Source organism: Carettochelys insculpta, chromosome 9, assembly GCF_033958435.1.
Source record: "Carettochelys insculpta isolate YL-2023 chromosome 9, ASM3395843v1, whole genome shotgun sequence".
Lineage (NCBI taxonomy): Eukaryota > Metazoa > Chordata > Testudines > Carettochelyidae > Carettochelys > Carettochelys insculpta.
This window is the reverse complement of record NC_134145.1, coordinates 13377246-13403338: the sequence shown is the minus strand read 5'-3', so window position 1 is coordinate 13403338 and position 26093 is coordinate 13377246. Positions and strand designations below refer to the sequence as shown.

General features: G+C 47.4%; 1 long non-coding RNA gene across 1 annotated transcript; it reads right to left on the bottom strand.

Annotated features, from left to right (window-relative positions):
• Positions 1 to 304: 304 nt before the first annotated feature.
• LOC142017977 (uncharacterized) lies at positions 305 to 24788 on the bottom strand. The gene is made up of 3 exons (XR_012646640.1): positions 24488 to 24788; positions 16971 to 17101; positions 305 to 802 (listed from the first exon to the last, which is right to left on the bottom strand). It is a non-coding gene; the product is annotated as an uncharacterized LOC142017977 (long non-coding RNA).
• Between the last annotated feature and the right edge of the window lie 1305 nt (positions 24789 to 26093).

Below are 26093 nucleotides of genomic sequence, written 5' to 3'. Positions count from 1 at the left end.
CACATCCACCACCCACCAGCCACCGAGGAGCACAGAATGGAGTGGTGAATAATAAAGAAACATTTATATAACTTGGGTGTTTGTAATAATATGTACAGGGGGAAACTTAACTTGGAGGGGGGAACCTAACTTGGAGGGGGGCAGGAGGAACCTAACTCGGAAAGGGCCGGGGGGAACCTAACTCGGAGGGGGTGGTGGGAACCTAACTCAGAGGGGGGCGGGGGGAACCTAACTTGGAGGGGGGCAGGAGGAACCTAACTCGGAAAGGGGCGGGGGGAACCTAACTCGGAGGGGGCAGCGGGAACCTAACTCAGAGGGGGCGAGGTGCTCATTCCGGGGCAGGGGTGGTAGGCCGCGAACCCAGTCGGCCCCTGGAGCCTCTGCCCCCCTGGGTGCAGGGTCCCTGGCTGGGGGGAGGGTGCCAGTACCTACCTGGTGGGGGCAGGCTCAGTGGGGGCGGAGGGGGCAGGGCCAGCAGGGGGAGATGCCAAGGGGGCCAGGAGGTGGGCCACAGTGGCCGTGTGCTCCCACACAGCATGGCCAATGCCCTCAAGGGTGTCCATCAGTCTATCCAGGCCACCCTCTGCCACTCCACGTTGGCCTGGGTGAGCTGGAGGTGCTCCTCGGCCACCTTGACCTGGCGCTGGGTGGCTTGGTCTTCCTCAGCCCTCTGGGGGGGCCCTCCGGCCACAGCCCCGACGGCGCACTGCCTGGGGTGGAGTCCGGACACCTCCAACGGCTGCGGGCGGGCTCTCCGGGACAAGGGACAGCGCGGGGCTCTCCTGGCCCATAGACGGTGCAACTGTGTGGAGAGGAGAAGAGCATGTCAGTAGTGTACCCCGGATGGAGGGGACCCGGCTGTGGCCTACCCATCTTGAGCCCACCCCATGAGGCCCCACTCCCCGACCCCCCCAAGGGACACTGACCCCTCCAGGGAGCACCGAACACTCCCCCCACAAGACTGGACCTCTCAGCCTGGGTGTGATTCCAGGGGTCTCTCCCGCAGGTGGCCCTTCCTGGCCTGCGGTGCACTGGCCCCGGGTGCCATCTGGCACCCACCGGCCGCCACCCGGTGCGGCTTATGGCACTGTCCACTGGGGGCGGGTGCTGGGCCTCGCTGGTGTGGCACCACAGGGTGCCACATCCCATGTGGGGGCTGGCCTGTGTGCGGCCCGGGACCACCGGTTCCATGTGCGGATACCTAGCCGTTGCGTCGCCCCCACCCTGTGGAGTAGGTGTGTGCCCCTCCCGGAACATGCCTGAGGGTCCCTCTGCGACGTCCAGAGATGTCCGGCCCTCAGTTGCCTGGCTGGAGGAGCGGGAGGGGATCATAATGGTCAGCTCCCCATCCCCGCTCGACCAGTCCATGGTCCCCTCGCCCTCCTGGGTCCCTGATCCAGGCTGCTCCTCCTCCTCATCCAGCTGCAGCTCCTCCCCAGAGGTGTCCAGGAAAGCCATGGGGATGAACTCTCCTGGGGCCCCAGGATGCTCCGTAGCTCCCTGTAGAAGGGGCACGTCGCTGGTCCTGTCCCGGAGTGTCCGGCTTGGTCCCTGGCCCGGGCATATCCCTGGTGGAGTTGTTTTACTTTGGAGCATACCTGCTCCATGGTACGCTCCGGGCAGCCCCTGGTATGCAGGCCCATTGCCAGGCAGCTGAAGGCTGTGGCATTGCGCCGCTTTACGCCTATGTGGCGCAGGACCTCCTCATCCTGAAGAGGCTGAGGAGGTCCCACACCTCCTGCTCCGTCCAGGAGGGATCCCTTTCTTTTTCTCCCCCTGGGAGCCCTGGGAGCCTTGCGGGGGCTCGGAGTGGGGAGCCGTGGGGTTCGTGGGGGGGCTGGCTACTTGCCATGTGGCCATTGGAACGTCAGGCTGGAGCGGGTGTGCAAGCTGCTTCTAGCACGCTCTCAGCTTCCTGCCACGGGTTTCCTGCGTGAGTGCAGCTTTAAGGCATAGAGCCCCACTGCTGCCGGCTGGAGTGGCCCCGCGCTCCAGCTGATCGGCACCATGGCGGACCTGTATTTCGAAAGAGCGGACTGTGGAGCGTCTACATGTGTACTCTTTCAATTTATTATTTCAAAAGGGAGCGATCTTCCTGATACGGGAGCGGGGTTCATATTTCGAAGTCTGCACCCCGTTCTTTCGATTTTCTTTTGAAAGACGAGTTTACATGTGTGGATGCTCCTCCCACTCTTTTGAAAAGAGGCCATTTATTTCAAAGTTTTTTGCACGTGTAGAATTAGAATATGAAAAGGAAGTACCAAATATGGAAATGTATAGCTCATTTGCATTTTCAATTTACCTCATTTGCATGCCTCTTTTGAAAGAGGAATGCAAGTGTAGACACACCCAGAGAGTCTTTTCTCATGGTTTATTTCTTCCTTTGTTTCTGTTTACATCCTGATACTAAATTAGTCAGGGAGGAAGAAATGAATGGCCACCAGAATGCTGTTTAGCATTGCAAGGAAGCAGTACAAGGATGCGTCTACACAGCAAAGTTATTTGCAATAACAGCCACTATTTCAAAATAACTTTGTGAGCATCTCCACAACACAATTACTATTTCAAAATAATTATGACATGGTGGATAGCTTATTTCACATTCTGTAAACCTCATTCTATAAGGAATAATGCCCATTCCAAAACAGACGTTTCAGAATAAGGTCTGTGTAGGCAGGGAATAGGGGTTATTTTGAAATAAACTATTCTGGAAGAGCTCATTTCTGAAATAAAGCAGTGTTGCAGGGGCTCTAATCTGAAATAGGTTTTGTTGTGGGACTTCTCTGTAGTTTGGATTCATTATTCTGGAATAGTTTATTTTGGAATAACAACTCTGGAATAACTTTGTAGTGTAGACGTACCCTAAGGCTACAGCTACACTGTAGCCATAACTCAAAATAATTTATGCAATTTGCATTGAGCAAATTGTGTAATTTATTTCAAGTTAACTTATTTCAAGCTTGGGGACATCCACATGGCACCAAAGTTCAAAGTAAGCAGCTCTTTTGAAGTTTCCACTACCCCTTGTACAACTAGGGATACCAGAACTGGAATACTGCGCTCAGAATAGCACTGCTATTTCAAGCTCAGTGTTTAGCCACAGAGTTGCTACGTCAGGTTATGTTTGTACCCCGAAATAGCAACTATAGCGCAGCCATAGCCTAAGGGAGTTTGATTTCCCTCTCAAGTTCTGCAGAATGCGTGAGCCTTTTATTTGGTAAAGGCTGGCCTTCTATGTCTAATCTGTATGCTTCATACTCAGTATGCCCACTCAGGGACAACAGGAATGGCTGAACCTCCAAACGCTCAGTCATTTTGACAAACCCCCAAAGCAAGGGATGCTAAATTGAACTTTTTCAGCACCTCTTGGCTCTCGGATAGGGGGTTTGCTTGTTTTTCAGTCACTCCTACCTTCAAAATAGCCAGAAGTGCCTTCATTTCATCAACTGTTTGTGCAAGGTTTGCAACCGTTTCTCTCAGTTGGAATGGCTCACAATGCACAGCAGCTGAGGATCTGCCCTGCATGCCAATTTGTGACCTGCCAATTGGATGTTACAAGCAAAAATCCAGCCATTGAAGAATCAGAGCTGGCCACAAGGAGCATGTTACAGCAGTGCTCCCTGTTTATTTCAGTTCAGGGTGTTGAGAGTGACCTGTAGAGTTTCAGGTCCTGGCTACATGGGAATTGTCCTTTCTCTATGTGTCTGCATGGCAGATGAGATCAGCTGATGTTCTCTCACTAGATAGTCCCTGGGTCTGAACATACAGGGAATATAGCCAGGGTATGTTCAGTGAAGGGCTTTGCAACTCTGACAGCTGTTTCCTTTGTTACACCCCAATTTAGTGGACTTTCATTATATGGGGTAAAGGTTAAAGTTCACTCAGGCTTTAGCCTGAGAGCAGGATGATTAACTGCAGAGCCCGCCCTGCAGGGCCCAAGGCAGCATGCTGACAGTGGGACCCAGCTGGTAGGTGATGGATGTGATGGTCAATTGGAGCATGGGGCCCTGAAAGCATGAGATCCAAGGCAATCACCTTGCTTGCCTTGCCCCAGTCTGGACCCGATTAGCCTTATTTATGCATTTGCGTTCAATTGCTGAGCATATTAATTGACTTCTGTAAACTGAGTTTTATAAAGCCCACTGTCTACATACACCCAGAGGCATAAAAACAGCCACACTGTGTCAGGTCAATGGTCCATCTGCCCCAATGTCCTGTCTTCTGAGATTGGCCAACACCAGAGACCTCAGAGAGAACGAACAGAACAAGGCAATTTTGAAAGATCCATCCCCTGTCATCCAGTCCCTGAGCCATCTCTACTGGGGAATTGATCTGATGAAGTGGGTCTCCCTCACGAAAGCTCATCACCAAATAAATAATTTTGTTTGTCTTTAAAGTGCTACACTTCTGCTGTTTTGTTTTGTTAGAATACAGACTAACACAGCTACCTCTCTGTCGCTATTCTACTGGAGAAGGCTGACAGGAAAATGTCTCCTGTCAACCTCCCCCTTACTCTCTGCATCTTGTGAGAAGTACGGGAGTTGACTGCATTTCACGTCCATACTAGACTTGCAAAATCAAACCTGAGTGAGCTGATCTTCCAAGGTAGTGTAGATGTTGCCTAAGTCATTCCCAACAACTGCTACTCATACTAGTGTAACCTCAGAAGCACTCAGCCCCTGTACTAGGCAGAGTGAAGTTCCTGCTTACAGCCTTAGCTGAGTGCCAGATGACCTTTAGCTCATGTGGTAGAGCACAGGACTTTAGCCTATGAAGATTTTAGAAGGGTTTAATCCCTTCTGCCAATGACCTGCATCGGTAGGCCTTACACTAGTGTGGATGTGTGGTCTCATTCTAGATTTCATAAAGATCCCATTTAACTTTGCCTGCTGTATGTAACCTCCTATAGAGCTCATGAAACAGGGCTTGGAAGTGTCTTTCACTTTGTGGTTTACAGAAGTCAAATTAGGCTGCCTCAGGGCAACTAGCTGAACTGGTACTTTTATATGGGGAAGCCTCCTTGTGCACATCAATCTAAATTATTATTGCAAATAAAACTAGATGGGTGAGCCAGCCCATGAAGCAATGCTTGGCTGAGTCTGCAGACAAGTCTGGAATAGCAGCTTTGACCAGTGTGAACTAACCCTTTATTTCAGTGTGTTATATCCAACACTTAATTATAACAACTTAGAGGGGTCAACATTGTCAACGATTTCACTGATGTTATAGCATGCAAGGGGGGTAGTCACACTGCGAAGGCCTTCACACCTACAGTGAGTGACATCCCATTATGATGTCAATTGGTGGAGCTTGTTTTTGGGAGCAGAGTTTGGGAGATGAGTACATCCCTGGACAGGTACAAAATTTGTATCCGCATCTGACCCACAAACCTGGTTCATGGATATACAGCAGATATCTACATATTTGCAGGGCTCTGTGTATGAAATTTGGATCCTCATCCAACCGTGAGCCATAAACCTGGTCCACAGATATCCCCAAATTTACAGGGCTCTACAGGTGAGAGCTGGGGGTGTGGTCCCCCCACCCCAGTTTGAAACTTGAGGGTACTTAGCAAAAACCAATGAAGAGCAAAATTAGCCTGGCAATAAGTCAACAAGAGAAAGGCAACATATGAGAAAGAGGTACAGAGATGAAGCCTCAAGGCCCACATGAAGGGGGAGGGATAGCTCAGTGGTTAGAACATTGGCCTTCTAAATCCAGAGTTATAAATTCAGTTCTTGAGGGGGCCTTTCAAGGGTCTGAGGTAAGTCAGATTTTTAATAAAAAAATTTAAAAAAATAAAAGGTTGTCAGGGATGCTGATAGGTCCTTCTGTGAGTACAGGGAACTAGGTTTGATGATCTCCTGAGTTCCCTTCCAGCTCTATGAGATATGTTATATCTCTACGTTTCAGTGTTGTGACACCAGGGGTGTGCCTACACTAGCCAGCTACTTCGAAGTAGCTAGCACAATGTCGAAATAGCACGTGTCCTGTCTACATGTGCCATGTGCTATTTCAATGTTGAAATCGACGTTAGGCAGCTAGACATCAAAATCACTATTCCAATCCGAAGATGGGAATAGCGCCCAAGCTCAAAGAAAAAATCACAAAGATAAATATTAGTCATTACAAGTACAGAAAGAACACTGGCTAGCAGCAGCTTTCTGCAAGGATGGGAAAGCCCCTTTTTCTTGCACTTTTTCTGTTTTGAAAGTTATGAATTTTTTTTTATTGCTAGTGCAATCCCAAAAACGGCTCCACTGCTGCATAAAAGGAGCAGTTAGTGGGAAACATAAGACAGGCCAGAGTTTGCATATGCTTTATTTTGCCATCCCTAGAGATTCTGGGTCAGATTCTGATCTCACTCAGACCGATGTAAATCCATAATATTTTTAGTGGGGTTCCTCTGATTTTAATGAGATCAGAATCTAGCTAAGCCCTTGCCAGCGCTAGGCTTTGTAACAGATTCTCTTTGTATCAGCCTCACTGATGCTGTATGGCCAGATAAAACCACCTCCCTACCCCTACTCATTACTCCTCTGATGATACATCAAAAACTGCGTTAGTCCATTCTGCCATGGCATCACCCTGGGAGCTCACATGGAATTGCTGCTCCACCGTGAGCCCTAAATCCTTTTCAGGATCCCAGCCGGCCAGGATACAGTCCCCTGTTATGACTGTATGAATGGCATTTCTTGTTCCAAGGCATAGAGCCTTGCAGGTGGCAGTAGTACCATGACTTTTGCTTGAACGGACCCTGCTTACCAAGTGATCCAGAGTGCTCTGACCCCCTCTCCTCATCATTATTTACTACCCACCACTGATCAATGTACTGAACAGTGTCAGGCCTAGAGCTGATCCCAATGGGACTGTATTAGGGACACAGCTACTCAGTGATTAGGTTCTCCGTTTACCCAGGACTGAGAGTAGCCTTCTTCTCCCCAGCTTCTAACAAGAACACTTTCTTGGGCTTAGCTTGGTCTGCCAGCCCCCTGAATGATCGTAGAATCACAGAACACTAGAACTGGAAGAGACCATTGAGAGTTCATCAAGTCCAGTCCCCTGCCCTCATGACCGGACCAGGCACCATCTAGATCATCCCTGATAGATGCTTTTTCTAACCTGCTCATAAATATCTCCAGTGATGAAGATTCCACAGCCTCCCTAGGCAGTGTATAACCACCCTGACAGAAAGATTTTCCTAATGTCTAACCTAAATTTCCCTGGCTGAAGTTTAAGCCTATTGCTCCCTGTCCTATCACCAGAGGTCAAGGAGAACAATTTTTCTCCCTCCTCCATGTAAAACCCCTTTAGATTTTGAAAACTGCTATCATGTCTCCTCTCTCCTGTGGTCTATGTCAGCCCTAAGTTTGCCTGGCAGGTTAACAGTACGTGTACCTCAGTCCCCACACCCCTTCCGAGTGTTCCCCTGTAATGTTCTGCCTTGGCTCCACTGAACAACTAGAGTTCCAAGGCCTGTTGTCCTCTAGGGAAAAATGTACCCCAGCAGTTTGCTTGAGTCAGCTCAGGATCAGCGCTGAGTACCAATGTTACCTGTCAACTGAATACTCGTGTTTCCCCTCAGGAGAAATTCAAATGCGACCCAGCTGATTGGCAGAGCGCATAGGCTTGTGCTTCTAGTGGTGGTCCACATTTTCACATGCCTCAGTGCACACAGAAACATTTATTCTGTACATGGATGGAAAAGATTAGCAGGAGCGTTGCTGATTACCACCGCACAGCAAGAGAATTGTGTGGGAAGCACTCACAGGTTTATTACCAAAGATCTAAGAGATATAACACACTTTCTCATGACTATTAACAGGCTAACCTTCCATTACAAGAAGTTTCTCTCACCCCAAATGTTTTCTCTGGTCTGTCAACCAGGGCTGGTTGTGATCCTGTTTTTATGAATGGTGACAAGTATCAGAGGGGTAGCCGTGTTAGCCTGTATCTTCGAGAACAACAAGAAGTCCTGTGGCACCTTATAGACTAAGGCTGTGTCTACACTAGCCCCAAACTTCGAAATGACTATGTAAATGGCCATTTCGAAGTTTACTAATGAAGCGCTGAAATACATATTCAGCGCCTCATTAGCATGTGGGCAGCCGCGGCACTTCAAAATTGACACAGCTCGCCGCCACGTGGCTCATCCCAACGGGTTTCCTTTTCAAAAGGACCCCAGCTACTTCCAAGTCCCCTTATTCCTGTGAGCAGATGGGAATAAGGGGACTTCGAAGTAGGCGGGGTGCTTTCGAAAAGGAGCCCTGTCTGGACGAGCCGCATGGCAGCGAGCCACGTCAATTTCTAAGTGCCATGGGCGCCCGCATGCTAATGAGGCACTGAATATGTATTTCAGCGCTTCATTAGTAAATTTCAAAATGGCCATTTACATGGCCATTTCGAAGTTTGGGGCTAGTGTAGACACGGCCTAACAGATATTTTCTAGCATAAGCTTTTGTGCACAAAGACCCACTTGTCTTTGCCCATGAAAGCTTATGCTCCAAAATATCGCTTAGTCTATAAGACACCTCTTTGGTGACCTAGAACATACATACCGGACTGAGATAGTCTTGTAACCTACTGGCACCAACTAGCCTGGAGGGGTCATTTGGTCACAGTGATGATTCCCCACTGACAACTACTTTCTCAGATCTGTCAGTTAACACATCTTTAATCCATGGAGTCACATAGTCACACACGACAGAGAATATTTTTTGTTTTTCATTAATAAAATGAAAATTCACTGACCCTTTTCAAAATTTTCATTCTCTTGGTTAAAATATATAAATGATGGAGTAGAGACTCAACTCTCTGATTGGGTGATAAATTTAACTAGCAGGGTGAAGTTTGAATAGGATAGCTGAGTGATTTCAGTGACTCTCTCAGGTACTTGAGTTTGTAAAATTCTGGCACTTAAATGTTCACAGAAAGCAGACCTGAAAGGCTTCAATCAACATTCATTACAGCTGCTAAAGTAACATTTTGGAGAACTTTTCCAGCTCAGTCAATGCTAGTCACCACCTCTTTCTGACACCTCATCTGAAGTAGAATATATTGTAATTACAGGTTGAACATGTCTAGTCCAGCTCCCTTGGGACCTGACCAGTGCCGGACTACAGAATTTTCTCGACCACAGGAGGTCAATATTCTCTAGCAGCATTACCAACAGTTCCATTTAGGGGAAAATAACAGCTAAATAACAGCAAAGGATACTCAGAGTCAGGACTGGTGGCTAGAAACAAACTTTATGGGACGAGGGGAAACTTGGCCACACCTATGATAAGTGGTCATCCGGCTAACTAAAACCAGGCTGACCACAGATGTTGCAGCATGAGTGAGTTCCAGATTTGAGAACTTCGACCTGTATTTGTTTCTGGGTTGTGAGACAGATCAGTGAAAATTGGGCGGCAGTGTGACAAGGTTCCTTTTTCTCCTTTTACCCCAAGCATAGTCTCGCTTATAGTCCCATACCTCCTGCATCTCCCTGATTGCCAACCCCAAGCATTCCAAAATCAGAAGTTCATGCCCCCTAGAACCATAAGATTTTTTAAAATAACACATCATGCCTTCTGGTGCTGTAGATTTTAGGGTTCATACTGGGTGGCTGTACTCTGCAACAATGAAGCCTAGAAACATTTATTAAAAATAAAATCTGAGATCACCTGACTCCGGGAACTAGTGTTTTAAGAAAATTATCAAACATCATGAGCTGGCAATTCCTCAAACTTCTCGAACTTCTGTAGGTTGAGTGGGGGACCCGCTTGCACAGAGCAATTTGCAGAATCAGGGCTCTGTCCAGTAATTTGAATGGGTGGATTTACAACAGACAATACCATCTCATTCGCTTTTTTGTGGCTGGTTACACCCGTAAAGCAGCTTAGCCAAACAAAACCCATCTTAAAACAAACCTGAGCTCTCCACAATAGCCACTTTCCATGTTAGAAAAATTTTAGAACACAGGCTAAAAACCCCTAGGCAACTGTGGTTTTCACAGATCCAGCAGCAATTATATGCCAGGTTACATAATTCAGACTTCCAAAAAAACTTCAGATGCAGTCAGCCTCATGTTCATCCAAGCTTTTATTCCCACATGCTGAAAAATACAATCGCAGTTAAACGAGCAGTTCTCACGTATCTTTTTCAAAGCCCCAAGATAACAAGAGTGATTCCGATAAGCGTGGAACACAACTGGATTTGTCAACAGTAGGCGAAATTCATCCATGGCCCAGAAGTTAGCTTAGGGCCCTCGTGTTGTATAAATCCTACAGAGGGAATACAAAGGGGGTTCTCCTTCTGTTTTATGAGGTCAGGATTGAAAACAGATGGGAGCAAGCCAGATACTCTACAATCCAAGGCCGTTTCTACACAGGCCACTTTCTTCGAAAGTGGCATGGTAATACAAGGCCCGAAATATGCTAATGAGGCGTGGATGCAAATTCCCTGCACCTCATTAGCATACAGTCACGTGATTTGGAGTCCAGAAGACCGTTCTTCCGGACTCCAAAACACCCTTTAGAAGCGCGTCCCCCGGGGGGTCTTCCGGAAGGAAGTCCTTCTTCCGGAGGCCCCTTCTTCCCAAAAATTTTCGGGAAGAAGGGGCCTCCGGAAGAAGAACTTCCTTCCGGAAGCTTCCCTGGCGCCACACTTCTTCACGGTGTTTTGGAGTCCAGAAGAACGGTCTTCTGGACTCCAAATCACGTGGCCGTATGCTAATGAGATGCAGGGAATTTGCATCTGTGCCTTATTAGCATATTTTGGGCCATGTATTACCATGCCACTTTCGAAGAAAGTGGCCTGTGTAGAAACGGCCCAAGAGTCCAAGGCATCCTTCAGTCTGCGTAGACTATGGATCACGCCCTTCATAACTCCATTTAAGATCATCATTTGCAGCGTTGACTGTGACTGTGGAGGCCCACACAAGAGTGACAGTCCTTGCTACATCAACAATCTCAACTCAACAATAATACAAGCCAGATACTCAACAATCCAGGGATCAAAATATTGTGCACAATTACTCCAGCCCAGTCACTCTATTGCAATCCCAGTTCATGAAGTGACTTTCCCCCCTTCCCAGCCCCTCTGCACACACCACCAACACAGAGCCCACTCACAGTGGATGGAACAGATTTTACCCAATGCCAGTTGCCCTGTCAGATCCAGGTGACTTGAAAGGATACTGAATGTCATGCACCCATGGCTGCTATTCAGCTGTTGGCCTAGCAGTAAAAGTCTTTGCACCGGTTCCTTTGCAGATGTTTTGCCCTCATTTTTGCCCTTCTTTTTCAGATGCCACTAGACTTGAGGTGAAAAATATGAGTGCATTTTTATCACAAGCAAAGACATTAAGGAGTTTATCTGTCAACACTCAAGTCCAGATGTCTTTAAAGGGGAAGAAAAAAAAACCCAGTAGAGGGAGAGGGCCATTAATTATAAGCCTCTTTCTACCCTCTAAAATGTTTAAAATATTTTTAAAATACCTAACTTTTTCTGTAGATTTTGGAGGGGTTTTTTTAAACACCTATTTGAGACTAAACTTTGGCCTTGTCTATACAAAGCTGAAAAAATTCCTAAGTTCCCTCTGGCGTTGACCACAAGAGTTTGAATAAAGATGCATGCTAAGTGTTTATATTTCATTTAGCTGCCTGGAGTCACTTTAGGTTTGCATGGCAGTAACAGATCAGAATCTGGCCCCTAATGGATATTTAATTATTTCATATATCTTAGAAAAGTTTTTCCTTTCATTTTCACCCCTCATATTGTAGCTAGACTAAAGTTCAGGAGAACAAAGGTCTGACTCTTTTTTCCTTCCAGTCTGAATATAAGACTGATGTTGCTTGCACCTTAATAATGGAGTACAGTAGTTCTCAAATTTTAGGTACCCAAGGACCTCCATCTTGACGGAAATTTTTTGGGGAGCCTCTGGCCCTGGCTCACCCTGAACTGAGGCCTAGATCCTGCCTCAGCTCCCTTGCTTTCAGAGGGCTGGGTCAAGGGGTTGGGAAGTCTGCAGAGGAGGGTGTGGCCTCTCGGGTGTGGCCAGAGATGAGGGTTTGGCAGTGCAGGTGGTGGCTCTCAGCTATGGCAGAAGCTTGGAGTGTGGGATAGGGGTTGAGGATCCAGCGGGCGATATGGACTCTGGGCAGGAGGCAGCTCTGGACTAGGACAAAGGGTTGGAGTGTGTGGTGCTTTCTTCAGGAGGGTGTTTGGAAGTGGGAGTGGACTGGAATGGGGACAGGGCATTGGAGAGCAGAGGGGTGAGAGACCCAGCTGGGGATGCAGGCTGTGGGCTGGGGCCAGGGATGAAGGGTTTGGGGCATATGTGCCAACTTCCCCTCCATCCAGGGGTGCGTGACCCCCTCCACCCTTGGCCCTGCCCCTACCTCACCGCTCCCCCCAAGTACCTGCCCCTGCCCTGCTTCTTCCCCACTTCTTCTTCTGACCACTCCCAGTGCCAGCTCCTTCCCCTCTGGGGGTCCATGAACACCGCAGATCATCTGTTCATGGTGCTCTAGAAGTACTGGGAGAGAAAGGAAATGCTGGGAATTGGTCAGTGGGGAGAGGCCCAAGGGGAGTTTGGCAGCTGAGCACCCACTCATTTTTCCCTAATGGCTCTGGGACACCCCACAGAGTTGACGCCTCAGGTTCAAGGTCCTGGCAGCCCTTACCACAGTTTCCAAGATGCAGCTGCAGGTCCATGTGGCCCTTAGGTCACAGGACTGTCAGTGAGCTACCACACGCAGCCATCATGCCCTCAGGCTTCACCCCCACCACTCCCATCGGTCACTGTTCCCAACCAATGGGAGCTGTGGAGCTGACACTCAGGTGAGGGACAGGGCAGCATCAAGAGTCTCCCTGGTCACTCATGTGCCCAGGGGCTGCAAGGACTTTGTGGCTGCTTCTGTGCGCCACTCAGAACCAGAACCCTGTCCCTGGGCCACTGGTTCCAGGGGAGGCGCTAGAAGGGAGGAGTTGATCAGCAGGGCACATGGAGCCTTGAAGTTCCCCCACAGAGGACCCCAGTTTGGGAAACACTGAGGTAGTGTAGTAAAGTTTGGCTTTGGGGAAGCCAAGTCCGTATGCTGGGGATGTGACCAAGGTAAATGAACACAGGAATAGTGTCAAAAGACACATGGAGGGTTTTCTTTAAGGTTAATTTAAAGCAAACAGAAACGATCCACTTAAAGCCTGCTGTTCATCTCAGACTAAGCTGCACAAATTGTAAGAACGAAGCCAGAGCATCTCACAAGCCTTTACCGTCCAGCGTGTAGGCTCCCTTGGCAGCCCTCCTTTCAGAGGCAGCCTGCAGCAGCAGCAGATGGTTGGATGTTTTCCGTCATTCATCACTGAGATGACGCACTGCTGGTTGCTCCTAAATGAGATGTTGACTACAACCAGTATGGTATCCTTCAGCAGCCCTTCGCAGAAAGCACTGGGTTGAGTCCTTGGAGCTTGTAGGTGCCAGGGCAGCGTAGCACAAAGCCTGCAGGCAGAACTGGGCCTGACTCACCCTAAATTCATGCTGGAGACTCCCATCCTTAGCACAGCAGCATAGCCGCTACAGCACCCTTGTCTGGGAAGCGGCATGTTCCCACCTCTGCTGACAGAGCTGAAGTGGGAGGGACAAGACAGCTTTCTCCTCACCTCCTCTTTCCTTTCACCCCTTGCAGACATTCTCCTTGTGCTCTCGTGCTACTCATCCACCAACAATAGAACCAGCCACAATGTGATGCCAACCATCCCAAAGCTTCGGGGACAGACAGCTGCAGGGATAAATCAAGACCAGGAAAGCAGTCTACTATAAGGGAGGGGTGAAATGTAAGAGGGTTCGGCCTGGGAGAGCCCTCAAAAGTGGCTCAGGCACCCAGTGGTGCTATTCAAAGGACTGAGATGTTCAAGTTTGGGAATAGGCTGGATATGCTGGTCAAGAACTTTTCAAAATTTTCACTAGCATGTCCAGCTGGAATGAAAAAAATTGATCAAAATATCTGGGAAAATCTGGTTCCATTTTTGACAAGTCAGGACCGGTTGAGAAATTCTGAAATTTAAATGATTTTTATTGACATTTTGAATATTACCAGGAAAAGCAAAGGAATATTGAGTATTATCAGGAAAAATGCCTGACTGCTTATCCCGGAATCCAAGATCTAAAAATGATGACTGGAAGTGGGTTTTCAACACTCTCTCTCCTATTCCAAGCCACAAGTTGGAAAATACAGGGGTTTGAGGTTTTGTTCTTAGAAATTAACTTTTTTTTTTTTTTTTGGTCTGAGACTGCTGAGACTGGATACGCTTGGGCCAGACATGCATCTGACGAAGCAGGTCTTTGCCCATGAAAGCTTATGCTCCAAAATATCTGTTAGTCTATAAGGTGCCACAAGACTTCTTGTTGCTTGGGCCACTGTGAGCATCACTGATCTCGAATTATAGGATTGGAAGGAACCTTGAGATGTCCCCTAGCCCAGTTCCCTGCACTCATGGTGGGACTAAACTTTATCTAATTCTTTCCTAACATATTTGTCCAACCTGCTCTTAAAAACCTCCAACAATGTAGATTCCACAGCCTCCTTAGCAATTTACCCCAGTGCTTACCCACTGCAGTGGGGTGGTTGTCCCACTCCTGCAGGGAAGGGGTTAAAAGCAGGCTGAAGGGAGCCAGTGTCCAGGCAACTGGAGAGAGGTTTGTGAAGAGTCAAGCAGAGGGCAGCTTGCTGGAGCAGCCCTGTATATGAAGAGCTGCTCAGCAGCACACAGTGAATTGGGTCCTGACCAGGGAAGGTGCCGGACTGGCTCTTTGCAGGGGTAGAAGCACTTGAAGAGAGCGGCGCTGGGCAGGTTCAGGGGAGTGGGCAGAGGCTCCAGCCAAACACCCACCAGACCGATGGCCCTGATACAAAGGCCAGAAAAGTGCAAGGAGTCACTGGGGAAGTGGCCCAGGAAGCGAGAGCCAGTTAAGGGAGAGAGGAGGAGGACAGGACAAGGCTGTCGCCAGAAGGTCCCTTGGCTGGAGCTCAGAATAAGGGGCAGACCTGGCTGGTTCCTCTGGCCCCTGGCACTGCACCTAGCCAGTCTAAAGCGTGGCCGTTGGGGACCGTGGCTAGACGGAGGCTGCAGTTGGCTACAGTGGTGGGTTTCAGAGGCAGAACTGCTGATGATCCCGGAAGGGGGCGAGAGTCTGTAGTGAGCATGGCCAGTGGGCACAGCCCTGAAGAGGATACTGGGATCCAGGGAGGGCACAGGTCCAAACCAGAGAGCGGAGAGACAGCAGGGAGACAATGGGCAACTCTCTGGCTAGAAGGGGGCGCCCTGCTGATGAATGAGCTAATTCTCTGGGTGACTAGCTGGAGTTTCCATGGCAGTGAGTCAAACCCTATTACACCCACCCTGGCAGGAAGTTCTTCCATCTTTACCACCCAAAAGTTCCTGGCAGCAATTTAAGCCCACTGCTTCCCATCCTGTCCTCAGTGGTGACAAAAAATTTTCTCTTTCCTCCTTGTAACACTTTTTATGTACTTTTAAATTGTTATCGTGTCTCCCCTCAGTCTTCTCCAGACTAAACAAACCCCTTTATCAATCTTTCCTCATAGGTCATGTTTTTGAGATCTTTAATGATTTTTGTTGCTCTCCTCTGGACTTTCTGCAATCACCTGCCTCTTTTCTGAAGCGTGGTGCCCAGCTCAAAGGAGACCTTATCCATGTGGATTAGAGCAGAATTACCTCTGGCAATGTAAGGAGATGCCCATCTTATAGAGCTGGAAGGGACCTCAGAAGGTCATTGAGTCCAGTCCCTGACCCTCTTGGAAGGACCAAGCACCTTCCTTTTTTTTTAAGCGCCAAGATCCCTAAATGACCCCCACAAAGATTGAGCTCACAACACTGGGTTTCGCAGGCCCATACACAAACCACTGAGCTATCCCTCCCCCATCTAGTGTACTACTTACAACACTCCTGCTGATACATTCCAGAATGATGTTTGAATTTCATGCAGCAGTGTTGAATCTATTTAGCCTGTGATACTCTATTGCTTCAAAGATCCGAGAAGAAATGCATGCATGGATAAACAAACCGTAACCATATTAAACAGTGCCATAGAGGGAGGACCAGTGTACTTATAGACAGATTTGAGGCATGAGCAGCATGCATCAGAACACACAATGTGCAAAAGTGCAATTACAAGCTCCCATATTTTGATGCTGGATCCTACTTTACAGGGCTTCTTTATGCACTAATTAAAAACAAAGAGTTGTGTTTTTAGTCAGCTGTTGTTTGATACTCTGCTAAAGAGGCTTTCAAGTGTCATAAGGAACACAATGAGCCAGGCCCTCAGCTGGTGTAAAAGCACAGAGCTCCTCTGATTTCGCTATGTTCACCAGCTCCAGTCGGACCCAGTTTTGGTCATTTTGACATTGCATAGTGTTTTTCAAAGGTAGGCTTTTGTGGAGTTTTGTGGATTTACATTGCCTATGGAGCTTGGACTGGGGACTTCATCACACTGGAAGCATTGAAAAAGTTGGCTTCATGAGGGGGAGCTACCTACTTTAAATAGATAATTTTTAAATATATTTGCAAACAGAATTGTTGCTGTTGGCTGGCAAAACATACCAAAGCACTGATTAAAATCATGTCCCTTTCATGGGGGGCAAAACAGGTTTGCATTATCCTGAAAAGGAAAACTAAGGCAGGGGAGGTGGCGGGGGAGGGGGAGAATCTCTTTTTATGTTGCCTTAACATGGAAATACCATGTGTGGCTGCCAGTTGTTTATCGAGTTTTCCAGACCAACACTGTGTTCTTTCTGAAGGTCTTTCATTAAATAGCTTTCTGTCAATCTAACTTTTATTAAATAATGAAAGCCAAATGGCAGACAGCTTCAGGATCTGGGCTTGTCACATTACACTGATGTTTAAGGAGTATATTTGGTCACTACCTCACAGCAAGAACAGTTTGGAGGATCTGATTCATAAGTACTCACTGCTGTAGCTCCCAGACTTTTTCCATGTGATCCATACATATGCTTTCCACTGGGACGTGGAGAAAGAAACCTGCTCTCCCATCTGTCAATCATTCTCACCGCGCAGCTGGGCCCCGCTTCCCATTATACACCTGAGGAATGCAAACGCCAACAGGAAAAAGGAGGCAGTGTAACAGGGGCGTTTCCAGCAAGGAAAATGAGACACAATCAAAAGTACGGGCAGCACGGATCCTGCAGGAGAGATTTAAGTGCTTTCTTCTCCCATTTCTGACAGGAAAACTTGGCTTTAGTAGCACTCTGAGGAAAAGCACCGACCCCCTCAGGAAAAGAGAGCAATTCACAATGGCAAAACCAGACTTCGGAGGGGAAGTGTTAGCCCAGGGGTCAGCAACCTTCAGCTACGGAGCCACATGCAGCTCTTTAAGGAGTCAGTTGCAGCTCCAGGAGCTGCTGTAATTGGTTTAAAGGCCGGCAGGGCAGCAGGAAGGATCCAGCCATTAAACCAATTCCATTTAGTTCCATTGTTTCAGTGGTGGCAGTGCAGGGAGCCGCCCGCACTGCAGGTAGGAGAAGCGCTAAGCCCACAGAAGGGCTGGCGGGGGAGGGGTGGCCGAGCCTGCCTCTGCTGGAGCTGCCCCACCCTGCTAAGGAGGCAGCAGCAGCTGTGGAGGAGCTGTGGTAGCGCATGCAGCTGGAGGAGCTTGTTGGCTGAGGTGAGTTAATCCTGAGGATGAGGGGGGCGGTTTGGGGCTGAGAGGGACTAAGCCTGGGGATGGGGGTGCGTTGCAGGAGGCAAGGTAAAGTTTGGGGATGGGGAATGGATCTGGGGACTTAAAGGGGTAGAGCCTGGGAATGGGAGCAGGGCACGGAGGGCTGATGCAAACATTGCTCCTTCCTGCTTAAGAGCCTGTCCCCAGGCGTGGCGCTTTCCTTGTCCCCATTTGCTCTCCAATCCAGGGGTGAAGGTAACAAACGGTCTAACTGGTACCAATCATGGTGTGCGTGCTGTCCTGCAAACAGGGCATCCAAAAAGTACGGTTTGATGTTATCTATTAAGGACTGTCTCCTAATCACCTGCAGTGCGGCTCTTGAAGTATTGATTTCGTAACTGAATTGGGGAAAATGGCTCTTCTCGCTATTTTGGTTGAAGACCCCCAGTTGGATGCATCACTCTACAGAAGTTTGCCAAACCCCAAATGGTTTTGCAACACTGTCAGTGGGGGTTTTGCTTGGTGAGAACTCTGAGGAGGAGAGTTTAGGATGCAAGGTGTACTGTATACATGGGCCAAAGACTGGGAGGGCATTCAGCAAAAACTGCTTCACCTGGGGTCTTTAAGATAAGCCTAAGTCACCATATAGCTTTCTGTCCTCTAAGCATCACAGCTGAGTAGTTCATATAGGCATGATAGGCATTTGTGTTGTATACCATGGCTCAGACAGCAGGCCCGTCAACAAGGGGAGCAAATGCTGGGGCTCCAGTGATCCAAAAGGGCCCAGGGCTCTGTTTGTAGTGGCGATGCTAGTGTAGCGGTGATGGAGTCCAGAACCCTGGGCCCTTTCAAATCCTCCCAACTCCCACACAGTGTGCTCAGGGTGGCTCTGAGGGCTGCCTGGGGGTGGCATGCTCCGAGTGGGGAGGAGGGCTAGCCCTTCCAGGAGGCACAGCGGGGACCCTGCCTTGCCCAGGGGTGTGGTGAGTCTGTCAGTCCCACTATCAAGGGGGACATGTTAAAAGGAAGATGAAGGAGAGGGAGAGAGACTGGAGGGTACAGGTGAGCAGATCAAACAGCATTGCCACAAGAAAACATCTAAAGCAAAATAATATAAAATACCCATTAAAATGAAGGTCAAAGCTTGTCCTCTCTGAGACACTCCATGAACCCCTTGCCAGTCCATTCTTGTTTCATACATGCAGCTTCCAAAGATGATATTGGAAGTCCCACACTCAGCACAAATACAGCATGTTCACAGGGTATAGGCTCATGTGAGAAGAAGTTTTGCAACTGATCCCATGCACAAAGCTTAAAGTGTCAATGACAATGTATTCAACTGGGTATCGCCCAAAATGTGTCACTAGAGCCCACTTTAACATTACTGCTGGCAAGATGATTAAGTAATCAAATTGCTATGCACTAGGACCCTTCCAACATGCCAACTAAGCCCCTTTCCTGGGGGGCGGGGGAAAAGCCCTTCATGACTTTTCCAAAGATTGGCCATGCAGAAAAGGAAAATTCTAGCAGCCATAAGGAGATGATTACAATGCTTTGTTACACAAAGAAATTCAGTGCAAGTGAATCTGGTGCTCAATATGAGTCTTAATAACCTGTCATGTAGTTTGTTCCCTCTCCCATCTTAAACTAAGAAAAGGAGAAGCTGCCCTCATGGCCTCTTAATCCTCTTCACCATCACAGGAAGACAAGGGCCAGCCACACCAAGTTGACACTAGAATATATTTTAATACTTCTGTCAGCCACAAGTTACAAATCCATTTGTGCTCTGAAAAATTGAATGTAGATGTGTTTGCATATCATTACAAAACCAGAAGCATGTTTATGCTGAATAAAACTGTCCGATTGCCAACTCTTCCTCGTTATTGTGGACACTATGAAAAGTCAACAGTACACACAAGTACGATCCCCCTAAGTGCATATGGACTGTATTCACCTCCTTTTATTTACCATCCTCCTTGTCTGTTGTGTTGTTATTTTACCTGGCATCTAACTATCAAATCTGAGGCCTACGCTTTGTCCCTGCAGGACCCAGTTAAGTTCCAGGTACTCCTACGGCAATACATAAAAAAGTTCTCCATTTACCTTTCCTTGCTTCCTACATGCTGAACAAGTCTGCAGAATGAAAGGGTTGAGAACCAAAGAGTTGTAATTTAGGATTAAGCTATTGAGTGGCAAGATAATTTTGTGCAAGGGTCTTACTCTAAGGAGGTGGTCTGTAGGTTGAGATGCTTGAAGAACTGCTGCTTTAGCACAAAACAAGGTAAGGGCCAGAGGCCAGGGAGTTTAATCCTGTGACAATATCTGCAGTTGAAAAGATCATGTTTCCTGCTTTTCATGAGGGAGAGAAGGACAAATGCCAGTATTTACACAAGAAAAGGCTGCCAGTCACTCAAAAGCCACAGTATAGCTACAAGTGACTTGCACAAGGTCATAGTGCAAGTCAGCGTGACAGCAAGTGAGTGTAGTATTTGGTCCTGACCCCTAGATGTGTAACACAGACTGCAGCAGTCCTTAGTTCTGAGCAGCAAAACACTGTCCCTTTGGTCTTTTATTGTTCCCTAACCTCATCAGGAACTCCCACAGTATATTTTCAGTCAGAATCTTCCTCTTGCACATGCCCCATTTGGCTTGTACAGGTGGTCTCCATTGCATTTGGTGAGTGGTACAATTTGCACCTGATAAAACCATTAGAGCAACAGGGTTTTGTGGCTACAGAGTCTAACCCACAAGGGCCAAACTATGTGAGGGCAAGCTGGAGTGGCAGAACCGTTAGCAGTCTCTTTTTCTCAGACAGCCATGGTGAGATAGTTACCCAAGGCAATATCGCTACCCTGTTGCTACCTGATAGCTGGCCAAGGACTGACACAAAGAACAACTGTATATTCACAACCAGGTGGCTTCACCTTCTGGGCTGGATACCTGTGCCCAGCCTCACATGTTCTCCTTCTCCAGGACATCTGTAGGGAGAAGCAGGTTTATGCACGAACAGCCGAATCAGCAGTCTGCTGTCCAAATCTTTCAGCACTGCTCATGTGTCCTGTGGGAAGAAACACACTCACAGGATGTGTCCTCGGGGGAGAACTACCACACAGAATGCCGGTTTGGATAACCATAATTACAGAGCTGCTGTCAATCACTAGACAAAGAAAGTGGTCTTCCTTCCTGCCAGGTGGAATTCTCAAACAGACTGTGGAAGGTCTTTCCAGATGGATGAGCCCTAAATAGCCTTGGGCAAGCTTAGCCACCCATGCAGTTAAGTTTAAGATAAGATGGAGGCTGATAGTGCTTCTAAAGCCACTGCATTTGGAGTGACAGCAGCCATAATGATAGTAACAAAAGGAGTCTCCAAAGGGATCACATCATTCCCTTTCACCTCTGATAGTATCTTCTTCCAGGTGGTCCTCAGCTTTAGGCATCTTTGTTTAAAGGGTCCACTGGTCTGGATTCTTGTACACGCCCTGTTCCTCTGATTGAAATTTCAACTCAGAGTAGCAGCAGGGAAAGGGGAATGAGGCACCTTGTCCTTATAGAGAGTTCACAGTGGAGTCATTGGTGGGCATTGCCGGTACAAGGGGCATGGCACCACCATTCCTGGAAGATACAGACTCTCCATTCAGCAGAGGAGCTAGGGCCATTTCACTTTGCTTGTGTATTTCCCAGGTTTTCAGGCTACATTTGACAACTAATCCCTAGCACAAGACAGGATTAATTTGTACTGATGCCTCATCCGGTACAAATCTGTCCAAAATTCTCATGTGTTTTCACTGGCTGCCCTGACTTGGATGTTGGTTAATAATAAATTTACTCAGCATTTCTGAAGCACCTGAAATCCCAGAACCTCAAAGCACTTTAAAAACAGTCTAGTTAAGCTTCATCTAGTTCTCCCTAGAGCTTAGCAAGTGTTACGAGCCTAATTTTACCAAAGGGGTTAACTGATGCAAAAATAGGGTAAGAGGCCCAACAATTGCAAATGTAAGTGCTTCTAAAGTTAGAAACCAAAATCCATAAATAGGCACCAAATAGGAACATGTCAGTTTTCAGAGATGCTGAGAATTTCATGTGTTACAAACCCACTGAACATTTAGTTGGAGCTGCAATTGCTGTGAAAAGACTACTTTTGTGTAATATTAACTTGGAGATTGGACTATGCTTTGGGGATCATGGTTTATAAGCCCTTCCGAACTATCTGGATTTACTGAACTCTTATTACTGTAACCCTCATTCTCCTATTCACTCTCCAGGTGCAGTGCCTCTACATGTGGTCAGATCTGTGGTCCCCTCCCTTTTGTATCTGCATTCTATCCAATGCTTTGGGAGATGACTTTCAACCAACAGAATATGTTTTAAAATATTGATGGGAAATGACTGATCTCAGTGGATCCCTCCATCTTTTTAAAAATACAATGTGAGAAATGAGTGCCTGGGATGGAGTGCTGCGGAAAGGGATCTAGGAATCATAGGGGACCACAAGCTAAATATGAGTCAAGAATGTGACACTGTTGAAAAAAAAATCATTTTGGAATGTATTAACAGGGCTGTTGTAAGCAAGACGTGAAGTAATTCTTACACTCTACTCTGGACTAGTTAGGCCTCAGCTGCACAACTGTGTCCAGTTCTGGTACCGCATTTCAGGAAAACTGTGGACAAATTGGAAAAAGTCCAGAGAAAACCAACAAACATGATTCAATGTCTAGAAAATATTATCTATGAGGAAAGATTGTCTAAAATTGGTTTACTCTGCAGAAGACTGAAGGAAGACGGGATAATTTTAAAATCCATAAAAAGTTGTTCCAAGGAGGAGGGGGAGGAGGAGGAATGTTCTCTTTAACCTCTGAGGACAGGACAAGAAGCAGTGGGCTTAAATTGCAGTCAGAGCACTTCTGATTGGAAAGTTGGAAGAACGTCCCATCAGGGAGGTTAATCTTGGGAATAAATTGCCCACGGAGGTTGTGGAATCACCATCACTGGAGTTTTTTTAAGAGCAGATTGGACAAACACCTGTCAAGGATGGCTGGATGGTGCTCGATCCTGACTGGACTCGATGACCTCTCAAAGTTCTTTCCATTTGTAGGAGTGCATGAAAAACAAACCAACAAGGTTTAATGAAAGAAAAAATATGTATCGTAAGCTCAATGTAAAATGCAAAATTAAGAGTCCTTATTCATTGAACGTACTAAGGACCAACCTCTGCTCCGAGACACATAGCTCTGGGGATAGACTACACCCCACTGGATCTCTCATCCAGCTCCTGCTGTTGTACCGACTCCCTCGTGAGTGTTGGTGACGAAGTTAGTTCTAAAGCAAGCAAGGAGTGTTTGACATTAGCACTTGCAGCACCGCACTGTGTTTATTCAGGCCCCTGAGCCTTTCTTGTTTACACACGTCCAGTAAAGGAGGAAGATTTATTGCATGTGTTATAAAAGTAGCAGGGAATCGAGAGCCCTGCAGTGTTGGCTGTGCACTGCTGGCATTCATTCCAGTGTTCTCATCTCCAAGGCTTTGCAGGGACACCTTTCTTTTGGCTGCCTCTTGCTAGGAATTTGGCCCTCACGCTCTCTGAAAGTGCATGAGTAGCACTGGGTCATGAAGAGGACGGACTAGGGGAAGGGTTGCAACAAGCCACGCTCCAGGGAATTAGCATAATAAATGCTTCACCTCTTACATGGCAGAACCCAGCTCTCAATCCAACATCAGCCTCAATTAAACCTTCAACTTTGCAATCAACCTTCCACGTCCTTGTTGTTGCGCTCACTGGGCAGCTTCCTGAGCGTCTAGCCAGTCAGTCAGCTGCTAGGAGAGGGAAGAGGGTTCTGCAGCACAGAAGCCAGATTTTTTTCTCCTACTGAGTAATGGAAAGGTGGAGCCGTGCGCTCTGGGAGGGTCTTATTGCCCCAACCCCTCACTGTACTGAACACACAGGCTGTGAGGTACCATAGATCAAAAGTCGTCTCATTCCTGGCACAGCCTCAGAGCATATCATTCAAAGTCACATTTAAGGCACGTACATTAATGAGCGTGGGACGCTGAAACACATACCAAACCGGAGGTGAGGAAGGCACTGAGAACATGATACGCCCCACAGAAGAACCTGAATTAGGGTCAGGTTCACACTCGGGCTATTTAGAATCCTATTTGTGTTTTCTTGCATAGGCGAGTGCTTTGACCCAGAGTAGATCCATACAAGATGCTTTTTTATCCTCTAATAGTAATTTACTGTTTCTGGACTCCAAATACACATATCCTGATTTTTAACAGACCTCATTAGGCCCACTGATCGACAGACAGAGAGGGCAGTTGACCCAGGGCCTGGCATTTCCGAAGGGCCCATTGTTCCAGCCACTGCTGCTGCTACTTTGGCAGTGGTGGCAGCTGGAGTTCTGGGCCCCTTTGAATTACCACAGCAGCCCTGCTCCCCGACTCTGTGTGGCTCTCAGGAAGAGGAGGAGGGCCCAGTGCTGTGGTCCAGGGAGTGCTGAGGACTGACTGCCCTAGGCTCCGCCCCTTCAGTCCTTGTCCCCACCCCTGCCAAGCCACAGAACAGCCCCTACCCTCCTCCAACCTTGCCCCAGAGTCGACAGTGGCTGTTGGCCCCATTTGTCCTCATAGAAACAAGGGAAGACAAAAACACGCAGGACTTTTTTTGTCCAAATCCTGAAAGGAAACATTTTTAAAGCAAGTTTAAATGCTTAATAATAAAGTTGCTGGCAGCAGTCAGCAGAAAACACCAGTTGTCAGCTACCTTTCTTAATAAACAGAACACGTCAAAGAATATATAGCATGCTATACCTGGAGATACCAGCAAAGGAAGTTCTAATGCCATATCACTAATGGGTGAGGTACACAAGCAGAAACAGCCAGTTTGAAGAGTTTCCTCCGGCTATTCAGCATGTCTCTATGCAGCACTTCCGGTGTGTGCATAACCTTCACATTGCTAGAGTCAAAAATTAAATCTTAACTTGCAGAGAGCAGCTCTGCTAAAGGAAGCAGTGAAAGATTACTTCCCCCCAGTAGAGCCAATAGGTGCTGTTCCCATCTGGTTAGCACTCTTATGCACAACCTAACACCAAAAAAGTACAACAACATGACAGTTGACATTTTGCCCTTAGCTCTCTCCATGGGGCCTCTTCATTTCCAGACCATGGGTTGCTTGCCCTCCTTATCACTGGACTTCCTGGCTTGTGTCACAACCTTTATGTTACTTAAACATCGTTCTGTATTTAATTTAATATCCTTGTTTTTGTTTAGCTTTGATAAAGAAAAGGAAATATTTTCTAATAGATTAAAATAAGCCCATTATTGACTGGAGACCAAGTTCAGTGAGTTATCAGGGGCCAACAGGAGAATAATGGCTGTGGCCTGAAAAGGGACCATGGGAACAAAACAACAGAGTCAGAACAACAAATGAGCATCCACTATGTGAAGGGGAAGCATGATGAGGGAAAATGTTCCAGTACTACTGCTGAAAATGAAGTTGGGGGGGAGTCACCAGAGGACAAGAGAACACATGAGGAACAGAATATAGGGATTGTCAAGGCATCGACTAAGAGTCTCCCAAACAAACAGTGTCCAAGGAACATGTAAACGAGGCCAGGCAAGAAGGAAGAATTTCCCCACCTTTGATATTCACAGGAATGGGACACATCCTAGTTAATTTGCTTCATCAACTGGTCCTACTAGTGACTGGTGCAGGCTGAACTTCTCTAATCCAGAACTCTCTCAGCCATCAACAACTGTAATCTGGCATGATTTTAGTTAGCTGGATAACCACTTACCACGGGTGTGACCAAGTTTCCTGTGGTCCCATAAAATTTGTTTACAGCCATCTGTATTGGCCCTCAGTGTTCCTTGCTGTTATTTAGCTGTAATTTACCCCAAATGCCTTCTCAGATGCCAGTAATCAGTGGAAGTGTTGATAATGCTGCCAGACAATATTGACCTCCCATGGTCTGGCAAATTCTCTCATCCAGCACCCGTCAGGTTCCAAGGGTGCCGGATGAGAGAGGTTCAACCTGTAATGCTTTTTCCCCTTCTTCCTTCCCACACATCCTCCTGCTATATAAACCCTGAGTTCTACTTGTCTAATTCAATCATATGAAGAATGGGTTTTACCCACAAAAGCTCATGTCCTAATAAATTTGTTAGCCTCAGGGGTGCTACAGGGGTGCTTGTTATTTGTGAAGCTGCAGACTAACACAGCTACCCGTCTGACACTGAAAGCACTATGTTCACAGAACAGAGTTTACAGCTACAGTATGTAAATCCCTGGAGTTAAACAGGTTACAGCCCCAATCCTGCAAGGATGTAGCAATGCAAAGTACTCAAGGAGGAACTCTGTATCCCAGTGTGCTCAGTTCATGGTGAAGGTTGGTTAGAGGTAACACCACCCTAAATT